Source organism: Chiloscyllium plagiosum, unplaced genomic scaffold, assembly GCF_037043375.1.
Source record: "Chiloscyllium plagiosum isolate Xiang-an unplaced genomic scaffold, Cpla_swu_hap1 HiC_scaffold_25, whole genome shotgun sequence".
Lineage (NCBI taxonomy): Eukaryota > Metazoa > Chordata > Chondrichthyes > Orectolobiformes > Hemiscylliidae > Chiloscyllium > Chiloscyllium plagiosum.
The window spans coordinates 10,275,646-10,295,884 of NW_028270163.1; the positions used below are offsets into that span (position 1 = coordinate 10,275,646).

The 20,239-nt window shown below is 40.6% G+C and overlaps 1 protein-coding gene across 4 annotated transcripts in view; it reads left to right on the plus strand.

Moving 5' to 3' along the window:
* LOC122562012 (uncharacterized) overlaps window positions 1-9,137 on the plus strand; it is a 56,250-nt gene extending 47,113 nt beyond the window's left edge. For all 4 annotated transcript variants that reach the window (XR_006315186.2, XM_043714402.2, XM_043714400.2 and 1 more), the window contains one exon: window positions 4,206-9,137. The gene's annotated coding sequence lies outside the window, so the exon portion shown is untranslated. The remainder of the gene's footprint in view (window positions 1-4,205) is intronic.
* The last annotated feature ends 11,102 nt before the right edge of the window (window positions 9,138-20,239 follow it).

Below are 20,239 nucleotides of genomic sequence, written 5' to 3' on the forward strand. Positions count from 1 at the left end.
GTTTACAGCTGAATGAAAGCTGTTTTGCATTGGTGCCATTTTAATTCCAAAAGGTGAGGATTTGTTGGTTGCTGGGCTAAAAGTGCCAAATTTAGGGGTATAAACATTAGGAGGCACTTAAAGAAATTGGTCACTAGAAATCCCAACTCAAATTATGATACTTTAAAAGCTGGCTTCGATGCTGAATTGGGAGTCGATTACCTCCCTAATTTGGGTCAGGATTGTGCACAATCTGAGAGGGGAAAATGAGTGAGGGGGAACATAATAAATCCACTGTGACGTTGTTATGCTGAACAGTAGAGACTTGGATCACTAATGAATGTTAGTTTATTAGTTCACACTGAAAATTGTAGAAATCTTTGCTAGTTTGATGGAAATAATCATTTTCATATATATGGATTGTGTAGCTGAAGGCCTGTAACATCTTATTGTATAGCTGTTCAAATAAGCAAATCAACACTACCTTCATGAGGATAGTTAAGCATGAATAGAAAGTTTTGACCTTGTCGGTGACAACCACATCCTGTGAAAGAATGATTTGTGCCCTGTGATGCCAAGCCCTGAAACAGAAACTATTTTAAAATATAATTGTTTTAGAAGTGGGCATGATTCAAAATACTGCTGTGGAACGGGGAAACTAATGCAGTCCAGTCCTAGTGTCACTGAATTGACAATTGTATTATAGGTTTCAGTATTACAGTCTGTTTCAAATCAAGTTCTGTGCCTTTTCTCATTTTAAATGGTAATGTGCGTGTATAGACACTACCACCTTAAATATGTTTGTGAATGAAGAGAGTTGATAAATCTTGTGCAGTATTCCACTGTAATACTCCATTAAGCCATAGGCCAAATGGAAAAACATCTCAATTTGTGAAATTAGTATGAAAGGAGTCTTACTGATTAGAAAGAATATTACAGCTATAGTGAGGGAGGACACACTGGAGGGTTCATTCAACAAGGCCATATGGGTAGAGGCCAGGAATAGGAAGGGTGCAGTCACTTTGGGACTGTACTGCAGACCTCCCAACAGCCAGCAGGAAATAGAGAAACTGGTACGTGGATAGATTACGGAAAAATGTAAAAACAAATTCCCCCTAAATTGACTGGGACTCCCTTAGTGCCAGGGGCTCAGATAGAGGGGAATTTGTTAGGTGTGTTCAACAGGGTTTTTGAAGCCATATGTAAATAGCCCAACTAGGGAAGAGACCATACTAGACCTGGTATGATTGAAGTTTCGGTGAATACTATTTTGTGCACAGTGACCATAATTCTTTAGGTTTTAAATGATTAATCTTTGAGTATAAGAGTAGTCCTTGGGTGAAAGTGCTAAACAGAGGTGGGGGTGGGTGGAGGGGGAGTGTGGTGGGGGTGGGGTGCGATGTTACCACTACATAGACAGGAGCTTGTAGATTGGGGGCAGCTGTTTAAATCCACATCTGGCATGTGGGAATCATCTGAAGACCAGTTGATCAGAGTTCAGGACGACCATATTCCTGTGAAAATGAAGGATAAGGATGGCAAGCTTTGGAAACCTTGGATAACGAGAAATTGAGAGCTTAGCTAAAAAGAAAAAAGGAGGCGTACATAAGATTTAGGAAACTGAAGACAGACCGAGCCCTTGAGGAATGTAAAGAAATTAGGAGAGGACTCAAACAAGGGGTTAGAAGGGCTAAAAGGTGGCATGAAATGTCCTTAGTAAAGAGGATTAAAGGAACCTCAAGACATTTTAAGGAGCAAGAGGGTAGCTAGGGAAAGCATAGGTCCACTCAAGGACAAAGGAGGGAATTTATGTTGGAGCTGGAGGAAATGGGTGAGCACCTTAACAGATGCTTTGCATTGGTGGTCACTAAGAAGAAGGACATTGTGGATGGTGAGTCTTAGAGAGTGTTATGTTGATACTGTAGAGAATGTCAATATAAAAAGGTGTTGGGTATTTTGAAAAGCATTAAGGTAGAAAGTCCCAGGATTTTATGGGATCTATCCCAGAATACTGATGGAAGCAGGTGAGGAAATTGAGAGGCCTTGTCTGAAATCTTTGCATCCTGTTTCGTCACAGTAGAGAGGCCAGAGGACTAGCCAGAAATGATTGAGTGCAGGATAATGGATGTTGTCTACATGGACCTTAGCAAGCCCTTCAATAAGGTCCCTTATGGCAGGCTGATACAAAAGGTGAAGTCGTGTAGGATCCATTGGTAAGATGGATACAGAATAGGTTTGATCATAGAAAACGGTGAGTAGTGGTGGAAGGGTGCTTTTCTGACTGGAGATCTGTGGCCAGTCGTGTTCCGCAGGGATCACTACTGGGACTCTGGTTGTTCGTAATATATATAACTGATTTGGAGGCAAATGTAAGGGGTCTAATCAGTTTGTGATGCCAAAAAGATTAGAGGAACTGCAGATAGTGAAGGAAGATTGCCAGAGGATACAACAGGATAGAGCTAGGCTACAGGCTTGGGCAGAGAAATGGCAAATTGAATTTAATCCAGACAAATGTGAAGTGGTGCATTTTGGAATATCTAATGCCGTATGAAAGTATACAGTAAATGGCAGAACCCTTAGTAGCATTAACATACAAAGAGATCAAGGCATGAAGGTCCACAGTTTGCTGAAAGTGGCAGCACAAGTAAATAAGGTAGTCAAGAAGGCATATGGCATTTTTGCCTTCATCAGTTGGGGCATAGAGAATAAAAATTGGCACGTCACTTTGCAGCTGTATAGACCTTTACTTAGGTTACATTTGACCAACACACTATCAGAAAGATGTGGAGAGGGTACAGAATTGATTTACAAGGATGCTGCCTGGTTTGGAAGGTATTAGGTATAAGGAGAGATTGGGCAAACTTGATTTGTTTTCATTTGAACATTGCAGGCTGAGGGGTGATCTGATAGAAGTTTTCAATAAGAGAATGGATAATCAGAGTCTTTTACCCAGGGTAGCAATGTCAATAACTAGGGGATGATAATTGAAGGTAAAAGGGGTAAGTTTAAAGAAGATGGGAGAGACCTGTTGTTTTACACAGAAGGTGCTAAGTGTCTGGATTGTGCTGCAGGAAGAGGTCGTAGAAGCAAATATAATAGTCACGTTTAAGAGGCTTTGCATTTACATGAATAGGCAGGAAATAGAGGGTTATTGGAGACATTTTGTATTGGAGACATTTTGGCAGTACCTGTTTTCTCAAATATTCATGGCTTCACTTGGAGGTCGCCACTGATCATTACCTAGCCAGGTAATGAAATGTCTGGATATCAAACCTACAGCTCAGCGAGCAAGCCTACACCCTAAACCTCAACCTGAGCTACAAACCTTGCAGCATATAGGTTCATTTAGCAATTAGGAATGTATGTGCATTGTTAGCATTCATTTCAAGAGGGCTAGAATGCAAGAATATGTGCTGTTGAGGCTATATAAGGCTCTGGACAGATTGTATTTGGAAAGTTTTAAGTAGTTTTGGATCCCATGTCTAAGGATGGATGTGCTGGTGTTACAGGGGACCCAGAAGTGATTCACAGGAATGATCCTGGTATTGAAGTGCTTGTCATATGAGAAATAGTTGAAGGCTGAGTCTGTACTTGGTGGAGCAAGGAGGGATTTTTTTTAAACTTAGAGAAAACTGAGGGGCCTGGATAGAGTGAAAGTGGAGCAAATGTTTCCAACTGTAGGAGAGACTAGGACCCCAGGGCACAGCCTCGAGTTGAAGAAATGGTCCTTTAGAACTGAGATGAGGAATTTCTTCAGTCAGAGGATGGTGTATCTGTGGAAATCATTGCTGTAGTTTGCTGTGAAGGCCAAGTAATTGGATGTTTTTAAGCCAGAGATAGATAGGTTCTTCTTTGGTAAGGAGATCGAACGTTATGGGAAGAGGCAGGAGAATAGAGTTGAGAAGCTCATAGCTTATCGTCGTTGTTGTAAATACAAGCAAAAATATTGGGGAAACTGCAGAGAGATAAACAATTAGTCTAATCTTTGTGTTCGGCAAAAGTGTCATATTGGACTCGTAATAGTAACAATTTCACTGAGATGATGTTGCCAGACCTGTTGAGCTTCTCCAGCACTTGCAGTTTATACATTGAATCACCAGTGTCTGCTTTTATGTCATTGTTGAAAATATAGGCATGCAGTTAAAACAAACTGGCTTCACTTGTCAGTTTTCTCTTGTAATATTATGAACAGTATTAATATTCATTTGTGTTTCTCCTCTTCACAGCTACCCTGGAGATGGACATGATGTTTGGAGAGAGAGAGAGAGAGAGAGAAAGAAAGAGAGAGTCAGCCTTTACAATGCAGCAAACTGAAGATAAAGAAAGAAAGCACTGTGGTCTCCCATGCTCTTTATTTGCTTGTTGGTTAAGTAGAATCAGTTTATGTTCAAACATGTCCAAGGCGTTCTGTCATTATTAAGAAGATTATTTTCCCCTAATATTAACAAAGCTGTTCTGTGGCGGTGATGGGGAGGGTGTGTTTCTCTGTATTGTCTGTAAATGTTACATCACCGTTTAAAAACATTCACTAAGTTTTCAGAGTGAGCAGCAATAGTTTGTGTATGTATGTTATAGACAAACGTCATGAACATAGCATTGATTGGGTTGTGCATTCAGAGCTGCCACAAGAACAGGAAGTGATCTAAATATGCAGTACAATACCATCACCATCTTAATGGTGCTTCTGTGTGAAATGTCAGGGTTAAAATCACCAAAGGTCCTGTTTCTAGTCATTTGATCTCCACACATTGTAGTGCACTGTAATTTTCAAGCATGCATAGTGATGCTGTAATAGTCAGCACTTAACTCAAAGCATCAGCACCTGAGTTTCTTTGTGCCCTTGAAAGCTGTGGCCTGTTATTTAGTTAGCCTTGAGTGCAGTACAGTTGTATCATTCTCCTGCTGATGGTCAGTCTTCAGTTAGTTGTCCATGTCAAATGAATACTGCTGGGTGCAGTGTGGATACATCAGAACAAAACTACGACTTCACATTAAAATCATTTGGAAATGCTCATTGGAAACAAAGAACATGCTGTTTTACTCACAGAATGAAAGAGGTCAGAATGATTTGCTTAATGTGATCATTTTTTTCCATTGTTACAGGTGACCCTGTAAAATGTTTTTTTTTGTTGATTGTAATTTGTGATTTGCCCCAAAATAGTCTAATGCAAAATTTGCCCCTTTGCTCCTGTAACTATTTCCCAAAAGGTTACTTGTATGACAGGACTTTTTGGAAAAAAAACTCTATAAATGACAGCCTTGATTTTTTTTTTTGGCCTCTTCTCAAGAGTGAGATCTGTTATACTGTTCTGACTTTTCAATTCCAGCTTCTTTTAATACTTATTGGCTTTGATAATCATTTGAGAAGCTATGGTTCTTTTAAACTGCATTGTTTCATGTATTTTAAAACAAAAAGTCGACTCCTGACCACGTTTTTATGGCTGATTTGAATGGTCACTTTATTCACTGCAAATGTGTGTGAGTTGGCGAGCCTGCTCTGGTTAAAGATGGCTCTAATAATCTAAATGTAATAAAAAATTACAATTTAAAACCATTACTGTGTGGCTTGAGTAAGGGCAACAAACATTGAGTTCTGCTCACTTAGCCTTAAGCCCCTAGTTTAGCTGTGCCCTGAAGGAGGAGCGTGATGTAGATTTTGTTCTATTTAATACCTCGGTTAGGAGAATTGTGTAGTTATTTTGTGTCTTTTAAATAAAAGTGTATAACCCAGCTAAGGGAGCTCTACAGTGCAGATACCACTTTTATCATATATATAGAGATATATATAAATCTATTTATTTTTAAAATTAACCATACTTAGAACTTCTTAAATCCCTTAAATTTCATGTACTCTCCTTACACAATGACTTATACAGCACAAATAAAGCTCAGTTAGGTTGAGCTCTCCTGCAAGAGTTATTACAGTTGCCTTCTCAAAAATCCTTAATTAAGGTGCATGAAACCAGTCGGATCCCAGCTCCTCTGTCTGGAGATCCCAGTGTGCAGATTAAACTAGGCAGCCAGGCCAGTCTCAAATACAGCTTTAAAACACTGTTCCCAAACCTTGCTAAATATTGATGATCCTGCAGAGTGTTTACATTTTTGTACTTTGGTTCATCTGATTTTTGAAAAAAATTAGTTTGTCCTCAATATTTACAATGTTGGATGAAGTTTTATCAAACTTCAGCTCCCTTCCCTAAAACTGGCAAATCCCATTCAATTATTCAATATTTGAATTGTCTGCATAACGAAGCACTGCTGATAGCCTCTTGGAAAGCAGAACAGATGTGAAGTTGGGAGAAACTTCCTGCTTTGTTGGTTGCTCAAGTCACAATCCGCAAAAATATGAGAACTGACTGAGGAAAAGGGCACTTATTGCTGAACCTTTTGGATTATTTTTGTTTGCTGCAGAGATTTAGGTTTACCTCAAGTATACTTCTCTTCACTGTGTCTGCAACATGAGCCAAACATCTCGAGGAAAGTCTCCGGCTGGACTTGCATTAGGTGCTGACTGAGCTAATCCCATCTGATTCAGAATTCAGTGGCATGATGCTAAAGCAGGGAAAGGAATTGGTCATGGTTCTCACACTTAATCACTGTCCAGTTGGGGATGCATATGTTCAGTTGTCAATTAGCTTGTTGACATTCATTTACATTACATGTAGCATGTGTACTGGGTAAATAGTTCCTGTGAAACCAATGGCCAACATTGAGTACTTCAGGAAAATGAGGGAGATGCAATTTGAGATGGAGAGAAAAAGAAGTATCATTCTGGTAATCCAGTGATTACAACTTTGCTGAAGAGTTTAACTCTGAGTTTGGGCCATTGTTTCTTGCCAGTCACATGCTAAGTTGAGCAAGTTTTGTGGCCTTTGAACATTTTGTTGGGAAGGCAAAAAGGTGAAATGTTATAAAGCTTGATATGACGTTTTGGACAGTTGGACAAACAGAAGTTCACTATCCAAGATGTGAATTGAAAAAGCCAAGAGGGAAACAAAAACATATCTAACTCTTAACAGCTTCTCTGCAAAGACTAAGAAGTTCACTGGAGCTGTATAACCATTCAGATGTCTGCCTATACAAGGAATCAGCCATTTTTTGAGCAAATGCACTTTCAGCATATTAGATTACTGTGACATTGGATCATTGTAAAGGACTGTGGTTTGCAAGTTTAGTTGGTTTACTGAAAGATCATTATGGTTATCTTACTGCCTTTAGCTTTGTTAGAAGTCTTAAGATGGTCAAACTTTAGAAGCTAGGTGATGTGATTTAATTGTTTCTAAAGAGTTTGTAAATATGAAGGACAAAAATTAAAAAGGAGTTTGTTCATTTTTGTTTTGTTTGCTTAAGTTTTTTTTAATTGATGTTCTACCCTTTTCCCTGTTCTGTGGTCTCTGAAGTTGGGTGACAAATGGTGTCACACTTTCTGGGCTCTACTTTTACATAATTATAATTATTTTAATTATTTCATTATTGTAATTATTATTACCGTGCAATAGATTTGCTCTTTGAATGAGCTACAGTGGAAGATATATTGCAGGGACCTGTCTATACCCCACCTGAGCTTGATTCTTTTCTCATTTCAATCCATGCCGACTAGGAGTGTCTAGACAGTGACCAGGACTTTGAATCTGGGCAAATATTCCTTTTCCCTAGACCAAGGAAAGCTGATTGCCATCCCCTGTCCAAATAACACAACATTGATTGGGATCTCTATGGTTCATCTTCTCACTCAGTAGATGTTATTCAGCCACAGGCTGTCCTGTTTCATTCCTAATTCTCATTTTTGGGGCTAGTTACAGAATAATAGATACCACAGAGAGTGGAGTCTCTTTTACGCCACAATAACCTGAACAAGTCAAGGATTGAACCTGAGTATTTAATTGGAGCAGGCCTAACAAGAAATGTAGCATTGCCGCCTCTTCTACTGCATTCTGGCTAAATGTTAGCTATGCAAGTAACAGACCATATTTCTTAATGTCAGCTGGGATAGCCTTACAACAACAAAAGACCTATGACATTTTTCTTTAAAATGCACATCAAGGTAACCTTAGTTTGTGTCACTTTTGACAAGTATTAGCTAGCAGCTGATATTTTCTGGTAGCCTACTGTCAAAAATGACCAAATCTGTACTTGATGCAAAAATAAATGTGTTTTACAGTAACTCTCTCAAGGCTGGATGCCAATTTCAATTTTGAATGTTGTCCTTTTCTCTTTAACCAGCATGACCGTGGTAGGGTTGTAACTAGCTAGTGATTTGGACAGAGCTGTCCTTCAGCGTGCACCAAGTTGTCAACCCAAAATACAATGGCAACAGATTGACCTTTTCCTCCATGTTGCTCTTGACTAGAAACTGGTGCAGAAAGTGCTCATTTGCCCCAAACTGAGGCTGAATCTAAAACTATGTCCTTTCTTTACCCTTTCTTCTCTCATTCCTAGTTTTAAAACTTAGACTTGCAGTGGCCCATTGGTATAAAAATGATTACTTCACATTACTCCTACACTACCAATGCTGCAGTTGCTCAACTGTGCTTATCATTTGGGCTGGCCTCTTTGGCAAGGTTGTTGGATAGAGATGTTTTATGAAGGCTTACACCCAGCTAGATACTGTTGAGTTTCTACAGTCGCGCCTGATCGAGATGGGTAAAGTCACAAATGAAGATGAACTGTGCTGAAGCTATGAATAGAGCTGTTGTACTAGTCAGCATCCTTTAATGTAATGAAACTGGCTATTGCTGCATATGACCAGAAAGGGCAAAGGTAGCTCCACATCTTACATCAACTCACAAAAGGCTGAGGCAGTAATTAGCAGCAAGAACCTCATAATGAAGCTTGCTCCCCTTGTTTACCAGCATTCACTGCAAATTGGGCAGATGTTTAACCCCAGGGTGCAGCCTCTTGTTCTCTAGGAGTTTGGTGAAAAGTGCTTGGCTTGTGGGCTGCAGTTTACTGCTTTATTTGTTTTTCTTTATACCGGCTACATTTTCTTCAAGCTGAACTGAGACTTTTTTTATATATATATAAAATAAACTTCCTTTAAATTTAGGCTGCAAGAGTTTTATGTGCTTGTTGTATTTTATTTTTAAATTCAAGTGGTGTCTCATGTCATTTCTGTACATTTCTTTCCATAAATAAAAATGAACAAGTTTTGGAAATAATTCTTGTGAACTTTCCTTCATGTGTAAAGCAACTGTATTAGGTGCATATATATGAATTTATTAGCCGTATCACTCAGTCCTTCAATCTGTCGATATTCTGTAGTTCCTATGCAACCCTGTGTTACACAAAAATCACACTTTAGAAACCGCGTTCAGAGGTTCTGGCAATGTAATGGCATAACAGCCATGTTTTAAATGTTTGTGCTTTAGAAAGTGTCCCCAATTTGTCAGTCGTGTTACCGAAACGCACATTACAGCAGAACTCTATTTTTGACCCTAATTTAATTTTGAGGGCTAGGGAGAATTTGGGGGTACTTGGGGATCTTGCAGAATTCCACCACTCCAAGTTGTATTTTTTTATAATTCAATGAATGTGGTAGTTATAGTATCATAGAGATGTACAGCACGGAAACAGACTCTTTGGTCCAACCCGTCCATGCCGACCAGATATCCCAACCCAATCTAATCCCACCTGCCAGCACCCGGTCTATATCCCTCCAAGCCCTTCCTATTCATATACCCATCCAGTTGCCTTTTAAATGTTGTAACTGTACCAGCCTCCTCCACTTCCTCTGGCAACTCAATCCATACACGTACCACCCTCTGTGTTAAAAAAAAAGTTTCCCCGTAGGTCTCTTTTATATCTTTCCCTTCTCACCCTAAACCTATGCCCTCTAGTTCTGAACTCTCTGACCCCAGGGAAAAGACTTTGTCTATTTATCCTATCCATGCCCCTCATATTTTTGTAAACCTCTATAAGGTCACCCCTCAACCTCCGACACTCCAGAGAAATCAGCCCCAGCCTGTTCAGCTCAAATCCTCCAACCCTGGCAACATCCTTGTAAATCTTTTCTGAACCCTTCCCTGTTTCACAACATCTTTCTGATAGTAAGGAGACCAGAATTGCACGCAATATTCCAAAAGTGGCCTAACCAATGTCCTGTACAGCCACAACATGACCTCCCAACTCCTGTACTCAATACACTGACCAATAAAAGAAAGCATACCAAAGTGCTTCTTTAGTATCCTATCTACCTGTGACTCCACTTTCAAGGAGCTATGAACCTGCACTCCAAGGTCTTTTTGTTCAGCAACACTCCCTAGGACCTTACCATTAAGTGTATAAGTCCTTCTAAAATTTGCTTTCCCAAAATGCAGCACCTCACATTTATCTGAATTAAACTCCATCTGCCACTTCACAGCCCATTGGCCCATCTGGTCAAGATCCTGTTGTAATCTGAGGTAACCTTCTTCGCTGTCCACAACACCTCCAATTTTGGTGTCATCAGCAAACTTAGTAACTGTACCTCTCGTGCTCACATCCAAATCATTTATGTTAATGACAAAAAGTAGAGGGCCCAGCACTGATCCTAGTGGCACTCCACTGGTCACAGGCCTCCAGTCTGAAAAACAACTCTCCACCACCACCCTCTGTCCTCTACCTTTGAGCCAGTTCTGTATCCAAATGGCGAGTTCTCCCTGTATTCCGTGAGATCTAACCTTGCTAACCAGTCTCCAATGGGAAACCTTGTTGAACACCTTACAGCGGCAGAGACCCGGGTTCAATTCCTGCCTCAGGCGACTGTGTGGAGTTTGCACGTTCTCCCAGTTTCTGCGTGGGTTTCCTCCGGGTGCTCCAGTTTCCTCCGAAAGTCCAAAGATGTGCAGGTTAGGTGAATTGGCCATGCTAAATTGCCCGTAGTGTTAGGTAAGGGGTAAATGTAGGGGTATGGGTGGGTTGCGCTTTGGCGGGTCGGTGTGGACTTGTTGGGCCGAAGGGCCTGTTTCCACACTGTAATGTAATCTAATCTAAATCTAATCTAAAACCTTACTGAAGTCCATATAGATCACATTACCGCTCTGCCTTCATCAATCCTCTTTGTTACTTCTTCAAAAAAACTTAATCAAGTTTGTGAGACATTGATTTCCCATGCACATAGCCATGTTGACTATCCCTAATCAGTCCTTGCCTTTCCAAATACATGTACATCCTGTCCCTCCGGATTCCCTCCAGCAAATTGCCCACCACCGACGTCAGGCTCACTGGTCTATAGTTCCCTGGCTTGTCCTTACTACCCTTCTTAAACAATGGCACCACGTTAGTCTTCTGGCACCTCACTTGTGACTAGCGATGATACAAATACCTCAGCAAGAGGCCCAGCAATCATTTCTCTAGCTTCCCACAGAGTTCTAAGGTACACCTGGTCAGGTCCTGGGGATTTATCCACCTTTGTGTTTCAAGACATCCAGCACTTCCTCTGTAATATGGACATTTTGCAAGATGTCACCACCTATTTCCCTACATTCTATATCTTCCATATCCTTTTCCATAATAAATACTGATCCAAGAAGTTCTGCTAAAGTATTGCCGAACAAAATAAAATATTGGACAAATAAAGAGATGCTTGAGTAGGTAGCAAACAGTTTGACCAAAGATGTTGGTTGTGAAGAGTCTTAATGAAATAAGAGATTTCAAAGCCTAAAATTGGAGTAACACCTATAAGTTAGGGTTGTGAGGTTAGAGTAGATTCGAGAGTTAGGGAGGAATTAGGACAAGGGATGTGAAAGCAGGGTGACGATTGTGGAGTGAAGTAGGTGGAGGAAACTAAGTTTATGACAGGTAGCCAGCTAGACCATGAGATAGTCAAGTCTAGAAGAAACAAACATATGGATTTGGGTGTTATGATGATAGAGTGGTCGGAACCTAAGGTCTGAGTGAAAAATGACACTAACTCTCATTCAGCTGCCAGAGAGAAGATTGGAATTAATGATTAGAGAGCTGGGGTTTATGGCAGGGATAGAAGGCACTGGCTTTAGGCTTCCGAATATTTAATTGGAGAAAATCCCTGTCCATCCAGTACTGGATGTCAGATAAACCGCTGAACAGTGACAGATATGAGAGTAGGGGTGATTGAGTTAGAGTTTGCTGTCATCAGTGTACACGTGAAAACAAACTCCACCCCTTGGGGGACACTGAAGGCAATGATGCAGGCATGAGGAAGCAGTCATGGTGAGTGATTCTTTGGCTGGATGGATAATGCACAATAAACCAGGCAAGTGCAGTTCTACCAAGCTGGAAAACGATGCTGGGATGTTTGAGGAAGATTGCATGATTCACCATTTCAATGGCTACAGACAGAGGAGAAATGGTTTTGTCTCACTCGCTCACACAGGTCCTCAATAACTTTCAGAACAATAGAAAAATACTCTGATCCATCTTTAAAGGTTCAAAGTAGATGATTTCACAATTTCCTATATTGCACGGTAGCTTCTGCAGTTTTACCTGTTCATATTTATCAATGTCCCTTTGCAACTTTCTATTCCCATCTATGCTTTTGAGTATGACCATCTTCATGATCTCATTGAACTTGGATATTGGACTCGCTTCTTTATTCAAGTCATTTATAAATATATTAATAAACACCATGAGCCATATACTGCCAAATGGGCTACGATACCTATATCCATAATCTTGTATCCTAACACCTAATCAATGTCCAATGCATGGTAAAAAGTTGCCCCTAATTTCATGTGCTTTAGACCTTTATTAGGTCTAATGTGGAAATATATGGAATGCCTTCTGAAAATAACACGCACCCTTAATATTTTCAAAACTTAAAATAAATTCATTGGACAACAATCATTACAGATTGTTGATCAGTGATCAGTTTATATTCACCCAAATGGCTGTTCCTAACAACAGATTACAGTAACTTCCCCACTATAGACTCTTGCTTCCTCTTAACTACTGGACAAGCACTGGCATTTTTTCAGTCTAAGGGAATAATTCTTTAATCAATATAAGTGGTCTTCCAGTTCTTTATATTAAAAAAAGTAAAAGCAAAATACTGCAGAGATCTGAAAAAATAAACACATGCTGGAGGAACTCAGGAGGTCTGGCAGTGTCTGTGGAAGGAAAAAAAGTACCTGCCTAGTTTGGTGATTTATTCAGATTTGAGCTATTTTCTAACTAATTGGTAAGATTGTTGTTTAATTAAATAAGTTACTAAGTTATATTGTAGATCAAAAAATCTCTTTTTCAAGACTGAATTAGATTTTTGATCAAAATGAATATGGATGGACCAGCAGGAAAGTAGAGTTAAGGGTGGTATCAGATCAGCCATGTTGTTTTTGAATAGCAGAGAATGAACAGATGGGCTGAATAGCCACTGCTATTTCATAATCTCGTTGACACATGCTCCTGTGCTTTATAGTGGAAGTTTCTTCTTATTTATCATTCCTAACATTTAATGCTTCAAAACTACGCAGGAGGCAGCACGGTGGCTCAGTGGTTAGCACTGCTGCCTCACACCACCAGGGACCTGTGTTTGATTCCCACCTTGAGTCACTGTCTGTGTGGGGTTTGCACGTTCTCCCCGTGTCTGCGTGGGTTTCCTCCGGGTGCTCCGGTTTCCTCCCACAGTACAAAAATGTGCAGGTCAGGTGAATTGACCATGCTAAATTGCCCATAGTGTTAGGTGCATTAGTCAGGGGTTGGGTAGGGGAATGGGTCTAGGTGGGTTGTTCTTCAGAGGATCGATTTGGACTTGTTGGGCTGAAGGGCCTGTTTCCACACTGTAGGGAATCTAATCTAATCTTTAAAAAAAGGTCTTGTGCATCAGACTGTTCTTCAATAATCTCAGAAAGTCAGAGTACTCCATGTGAAGCAGTTTTTCGCAGCTGTCCCATATCATACATTCAGATCTGACACCAACATTAGGCATATTTTTTGTTACTCCCTGCCTAAAGGATATGCAGTGGGGCTATTTATGGTTGTTCTGTTTCATAATTAAAACTATTTAGATTAAAGCATATATCTGACCTATTTCACCTTATATTATGGATGCACATTAACCTCTGGTTTTATTTTAGTTCTATGGTGTATATTGTATTCTATGACAATCTGGTACATGTATTCAATCAGTGTTTTGCATAAATAAAGCAATGACTTCTGGCTATTGCAGAATTATAGATTTCTAATGAGGCAAGAAACAGATGTTACTTTTAAAGTTACAGTTAAAGTGATTTAGGGCAATATTAAAGATTTCATGCCATTATTTAAAGAGTAATCGATGCTTTAGCTAAAATTCCAAACTTAACGGCTTGTTCCATGGAATCTTGCTGCACAATAAGGGGCTACCTCATTCTCCTGCAGAATTGTCATTGCACCTAAAAGTAATTATACAGTATGCAAAATGTTGATATTGTAAACCTCTCATTGCCTCAGTGACTTCAAAAGGAGAGTGGCAAAAAGTGATAATTCAAAAAAATAAGCAATTGGGTGGGTAAGAAAGTTCTGTTAGGAACTAACTATAAATTACCATTAATTAGCATTTTAGAAGTAAAGAAATATTTAACTGAGGAACGCCAGGATAAAGGTAAAGTCAGGGTCAATATAATAAAGTAATTCAAATGAAAAGTTAATGTAAGCTAAATAATCAGGAAGATTAGCATGGATTTCTAAAGGTCAATCACGTTTAATTAACTTGCTGGAGCTTTTTAGAAGAGTTAACAGAAAGGGTCAGTGAGGGTGATGTTATTGATATAGTGTACATAGACGTTCAAAAGGAATTCAACACAATATCTCACAACTGGCTGGCTGAACACCAGGAAATGGATATTTTTTCAGAATAGAGGTAAACTTATGGAGTTCTACAGCAGTAATGCTTACTTTTCCTGACTTACATTAATGATCATAATTTTGATGGGCAGGGGACAAACTCAATGTTTGAAAGATACAAAGTTTAGAAATGTAAAGTGTGAGGATGTTGTAGAACTCCAAACGAACATAGACAAGTTGATGGAGTGGGCAGATAGGTGCCAGATGAAGTTCAGTGCAAAGAAGTATGAGGTTCTGCATTTTGATAGGAATAGGTGACGGTGGATACTGCAGATGCTGGAGATTAGAGTCGAGAGTGTGGTGCTGGAAATGCACTGCAGGTCAGGCAGCATCAGATGAGCAGGAAAATCGATGTTTCGGGCAAAAGCCCTTCATCAGGAATTGGTAGGAATGACATGGACAGAAAACACAAAATAGGGGGTACAATATGTCAGCAGGAGCAGAGGGATTTGAATATATATGTGCATGGATCATTGAAAGTGGTAGAAACATAGAGCAGGAGTAGCTCTTATGACCCTTCAAGCTTGATCCACCATTCAATATGATCATGTCTGATCGTCCAAACCAGTCCCTGTTGTCACTTTCTCCCCATACCCTTTGATCCCTTTAGCCCTAAGAAATAGATCTAACTCCTTCTCAAAAACATTTGATGTTTTGGCCTCAACAGCTTTCTTTGGCAGAATATTCCACAAGCTCAATAAAATGGCCTACCGTATCTTGTACCTTCCCCCCCACCCCACTTCCTGGTTCTAGACTCCTCATCATTAGGAACATCCTATGTTTAAGCTGTCTGGTCCTGTAGAATTTCATAGGCTTCTACAAGATCACCCCCTCCACACCCATCCTAAACTCCAATGTATATAATCCCAATTGATCCAATTTGTACTGCCATCCCAGGAATCAGTCTGGTAAACCTTTGTTGTACTCCCTCCATTGCCAGAATATTCTTCCTCATCTAAGTGGTCATAATAGGTGGCTCAATAGTTCAAAGGAAAAACAATCTAGTTTGCAGCTGAGATTGTGGGTCTGTTGCCTCCTAGGTTCAAGGATTTGGGACATTTAGGAGGGTGAGCAACCACTGGTTTATGTGGGGACAAACAATACAGGGAAGAACAGCTTGGGGGTCTTGCAGGATCAGTTTCGGGAGTTAGGGAATAGGTTGAAACGTAGGACCTCCAGGGCAGTAATGTCAGAAATACTACCTGTACCATGAGTCTCACCATTTAGGCAAAGACAGATCAGGAAGATAATTGTGTGTCTTGAAGGATGGTGTAGAAGGGAGGAGTTTAGATTTTTGGGACATTGGGATTAGTTTTGGGAAAGGAGCAAATTCAGAAGAGATTGGCTTTACCTGAGCAGAAATGGAACAGATTTCATGGCTGATAAAGAGTGTAGCAGGGGTGGATTAAACCTGTAAGGCACGTATGATTGCAACTTGTAAGGTTGACTAACAGGTCTGGTTTTGGAAGTTACACTAAGGGCAAAGGAGAAAAGATGGGGAGCAGGGAAAAGGAAGTGACAGAAGGCTCGAGTATTGGCAGCAAAGAAATTATTGCCTTCCAATGGGCAAGGAAGAGGTAAGGGCAGGATTAAGTTTTACCTATGTAAATGCACAGAGTATAATGAACAACATTGGGGAACTGGAAGCAGAAATAGCTCTGGGGGATAAGATATAGGAGCATTGTCAGAAATGTGGCTCAAGCGTTCTGGGTTACAACGCTTCAGACAGAAATGGAGGGTAAAAGGGGAGGAGTCTTGGTTAAAGATAGTATCATAGCCCTTGAAGTAGATGTAGTTCCTGAATTAGAATCTATATGTTTGGAGGTGAGAACCAGGAAGGGAGCAGTGACCTTTTTGGGTATTTATTATAAACCTCCAAATAGTGGGGAGGAGGTAGAAGAGAGCATTTGTAGGAAGATTATGGAAACTCGCTGAACAAGTAGGGTTATTATAGTTTGCAATTTCAATCAGACTAGGAAGAAAGTAGAGTGTGGGGCACGGGAAGGGGAGATTTTTCTGCAACACATGCATGAAAACATTCTGGAACAATACATTTCAATCCTATCAGGAAGAGAGCTAAGGTCATAGAGTCATACAGTATGGAAACAGACTGTTCTGTCAAGCTAGTCCACGCCGAACAAGTTTCCCAAACTAAAAGTAGTCCCACTTGCCTGCGTTTGGCCCATATCCCTCTAAACCTTTCCCATTTATGTACCTGACCAAATGTCTTTTAAATGTATGAACTGTACTTGCATCTTCCACTTCTTCTGGCAGTTCATTCCATGTGCAAACCACCATCTGTATGAAAAAGTTGCCCCTCTCTTTTAAATCTTTCACCTCTTACCTTAAACCTATGCCCTCTAGTTTTGAACTCACCCACCCCATGGAAAAGACCTTTGTTATTCACTTTATCTATACCCCTCAAGATCTTATAAACCTCTATAAGGTCACACTTCAACCTCCTACACTCCAGTGACAAAAGTCCCAGCCTCTCTAGACTACTCAAACCCTCTAGTCCTGGCAACATTCTGATAAATCTTTTCTGAAAACCCTCTTCAATTTAAAAATATTCTTTATATAGTGGGATGACCAGAACTGTACAAAAAAAGGCCTCAACAACAGTGTTCCTGTACAATCTGCACATGACATCCCAACTTCTACACTCAATGGTCTGAGCTGAGTAATGAAGACAAGTGTGCTAAATGCCTTCTTAACCATGTTGTCTTAACCAGCTGTGACTCAACTTTCAAAGAACTAAGTACCCAAACCTCTACGTCTTTCTGTTCAATATAACTACCAAGGCCCGACCATTATCTGTGTACATCCTGCCCTTGTTTATGCCAAAATGCAACACCTCACATTTATCCAAATTAAACTCCATCTGCCACTCCTCAGCCCATTGATCCAATGGATCAAGATCCCATTGTAATCTTAGATAACTTCCTTCACTGCCAACTATATCGCCAATTCTGGTGTCATCTGCAAACTTACTAACCATGCCTCCTAAATTCTCATTTCAAATCATTTATATAAATGACAAACAAAAGTGGGCCCAGCACTGATCCCTGTGGAACACTGTTAGTACAGGCCTCCAGTCCGAAAAACAACCCTCCACCGCCACCACCCTCTGTATCCAATATAAAGCTAATTTTATATCCAATTGGAAAGCTCTCCCTGAATCCCATGTAGAATCTTGTCAAAGGCTTTATTAAAGTCCATGTAGACAACATCTACTGCTCTACCCTCATCAATCGTTTTGGTTATATCCTCCAAAACTCAATAATCTTATCCTAGGAAATGAGGCAAGCCAATTTTTAAAATTTCATGTATCTAATATTTGATATTATAGTTGGACCAAGTTAAGCTTAAGAATAAAAATAGCAGGAGATCCCAGACCTGTGTTATGCTCCTCTTCCTCAACGTGGGAGATCAGGGACGTGGCTGATGTCCCTGTCTCCTTCACGTGCAGGAAGTGTGTCCAGGTGCAGCTCTTGTTAGACCACATGACAGCTCTGGAGTTGTAGATGGACTCACCTTGAAGCAGCTGCGTTGCTGAGGAGGTCGTGGATAGCATGTTTAGTGAATTGGTCAAACTGCAGATTAGGATTGCTGAGGGAGAAAAGGAATAGGTGATCAAAAGGCAGAAAAAGAGCAGGAAGGCAGTGCAGATGTCTCTTGTGGTCATCTCTCTCCAGGGGAGATGGCTCAGCAGGGAAAGGCAGCAGTAGCCAAGTTCATGGCACTGTGGCTGGCTCTGCTGTACAGAAGGGCGGGAAAAAGAGAGGAAGGGCTATAGTCATAGGGGATTCAATTGTAGGGGGAGTAGATAGGCATTTCTGTGGTCGAAAACGAGACTCCCGAATGGTATTTTGCCTCCTATGTGCACGGGTCAGAGATGTCTCAGATCGGCTGCAGAACATTCTGAAGGGAGAGGATGAACAGTCAGTTGAATAGCAGATGCATATAGACACCAATGATATGGGTAAAAAATGGGATGAGGTCCTACCAGCTGAATTTAGGGAGTTAAGGAGCCAAGTTAAAATGTAGGACCTCAGAGGTCGTAATCTCAGGATTGCTACCAATGTAAAGTGCTAGTCAGAGTAGAAATGAAAGAATAGGCAGGATGAATGAATGGCTTGAGAGATGGTGCAGGGGAGGGGTTCAGATTTTTGGGACATTGGGACCAGTTTTGGGGGAGGTGGGAATATTATAAATTGGACAGTCTACACCTAGGCCAAACTGGAACAAATGTCCTTGGCAGTGCTTTTGCTAATGCTGTTGGGAAGGGTTTAAACTAATGTAACAGGGGGATGGAACCAAATGGGGAGGTTAGTGGACAGTAAGGAAGCAGTAACTAAAGCCTGTAAGGAACTAGATAATTAACTCAGCGTGACTAAGGGGAAGAGTAGGCGGGGAGCAGATGAATGCAAAGGGATAGGTGGTCTGAGGTGTATTTGTTTTAATGTGAGAAGTGTAGTGGGTAAGGCAGATGAACTTTGGGCTTGGATTAGTATCTGAGAATATGGTGTGATTGCTCTTACTGAGACTTGGTTGAGGGAAGGGCAAGGTTGTCAATTAAATATCCCAGGATGTAGCTGCTTCAGACAGGATAGAGAGGGAGGTAAAAGGGGTGGAGAAGTTGCATTACTGATCAAAGAGGGTACCACAGCTCTGCTAAAGGAGGGCACTATGGAGGACTCAAGTAGTGAGGCAATATGGGCAGAGCTCAGAAATAGGAAGGGTGCGGTAACAATGTTGTGGCTGCACTACAGGCCTCCCAACAGCGAGCGTGAGATAGAGGTATAAATACATAAACAGATGATGGAAAGATGTAGGAGCAACAGGATGGTGGTGGTGATAGGAGATTTTAATTCTCCCAAAATTGACTGGGATTCACTTAGTGTTAGAGTTCTAGGTGGAGCAGAGTTTGTAAGGAGCATCCAGGAGGGTTTTCTAGAGCAGTATATAAATAGTCCAACTTGGGAAGGGGCCAGACTGGACCTGGTGCTGGGGAGTGAGCCCGGCCAGGTGGTTGAAGTTTCAGTAGTGGATTATTTTGGGAATAGTGATATGTAAGTTTTAGAATACTCATCAACAAAGATGGGAGTGGGTCCTAAAGGAAGAGTGCTAAATTGAAGCTAGGCCAACTATAACAAAATTTGGCAGGAACTGGAGAATGTGGATTGGGAGCAGCTGTTTGAAGGTGAATCCACACTTGATATGTGGGAGGCTTTTAAAGAGAGGTTAATTAGAGTGCAAGACAGACATGTCCCTGTGAAAATGAGGGATAGAAATGACAAGAGTAGGGAACCATGGATGACAGGTGAAATTGTGAGACTGGCTTAGAGGAAAAAGGAAACATACATAAGGTCATGTGGGATGCACGATGAGTTGACCACATCTGCACTGATTATAATGCCATTCTAAACTAATCCCATCAGCCCACACAATATCTTTATCCCCCTATATTCTGCCTGTTCAT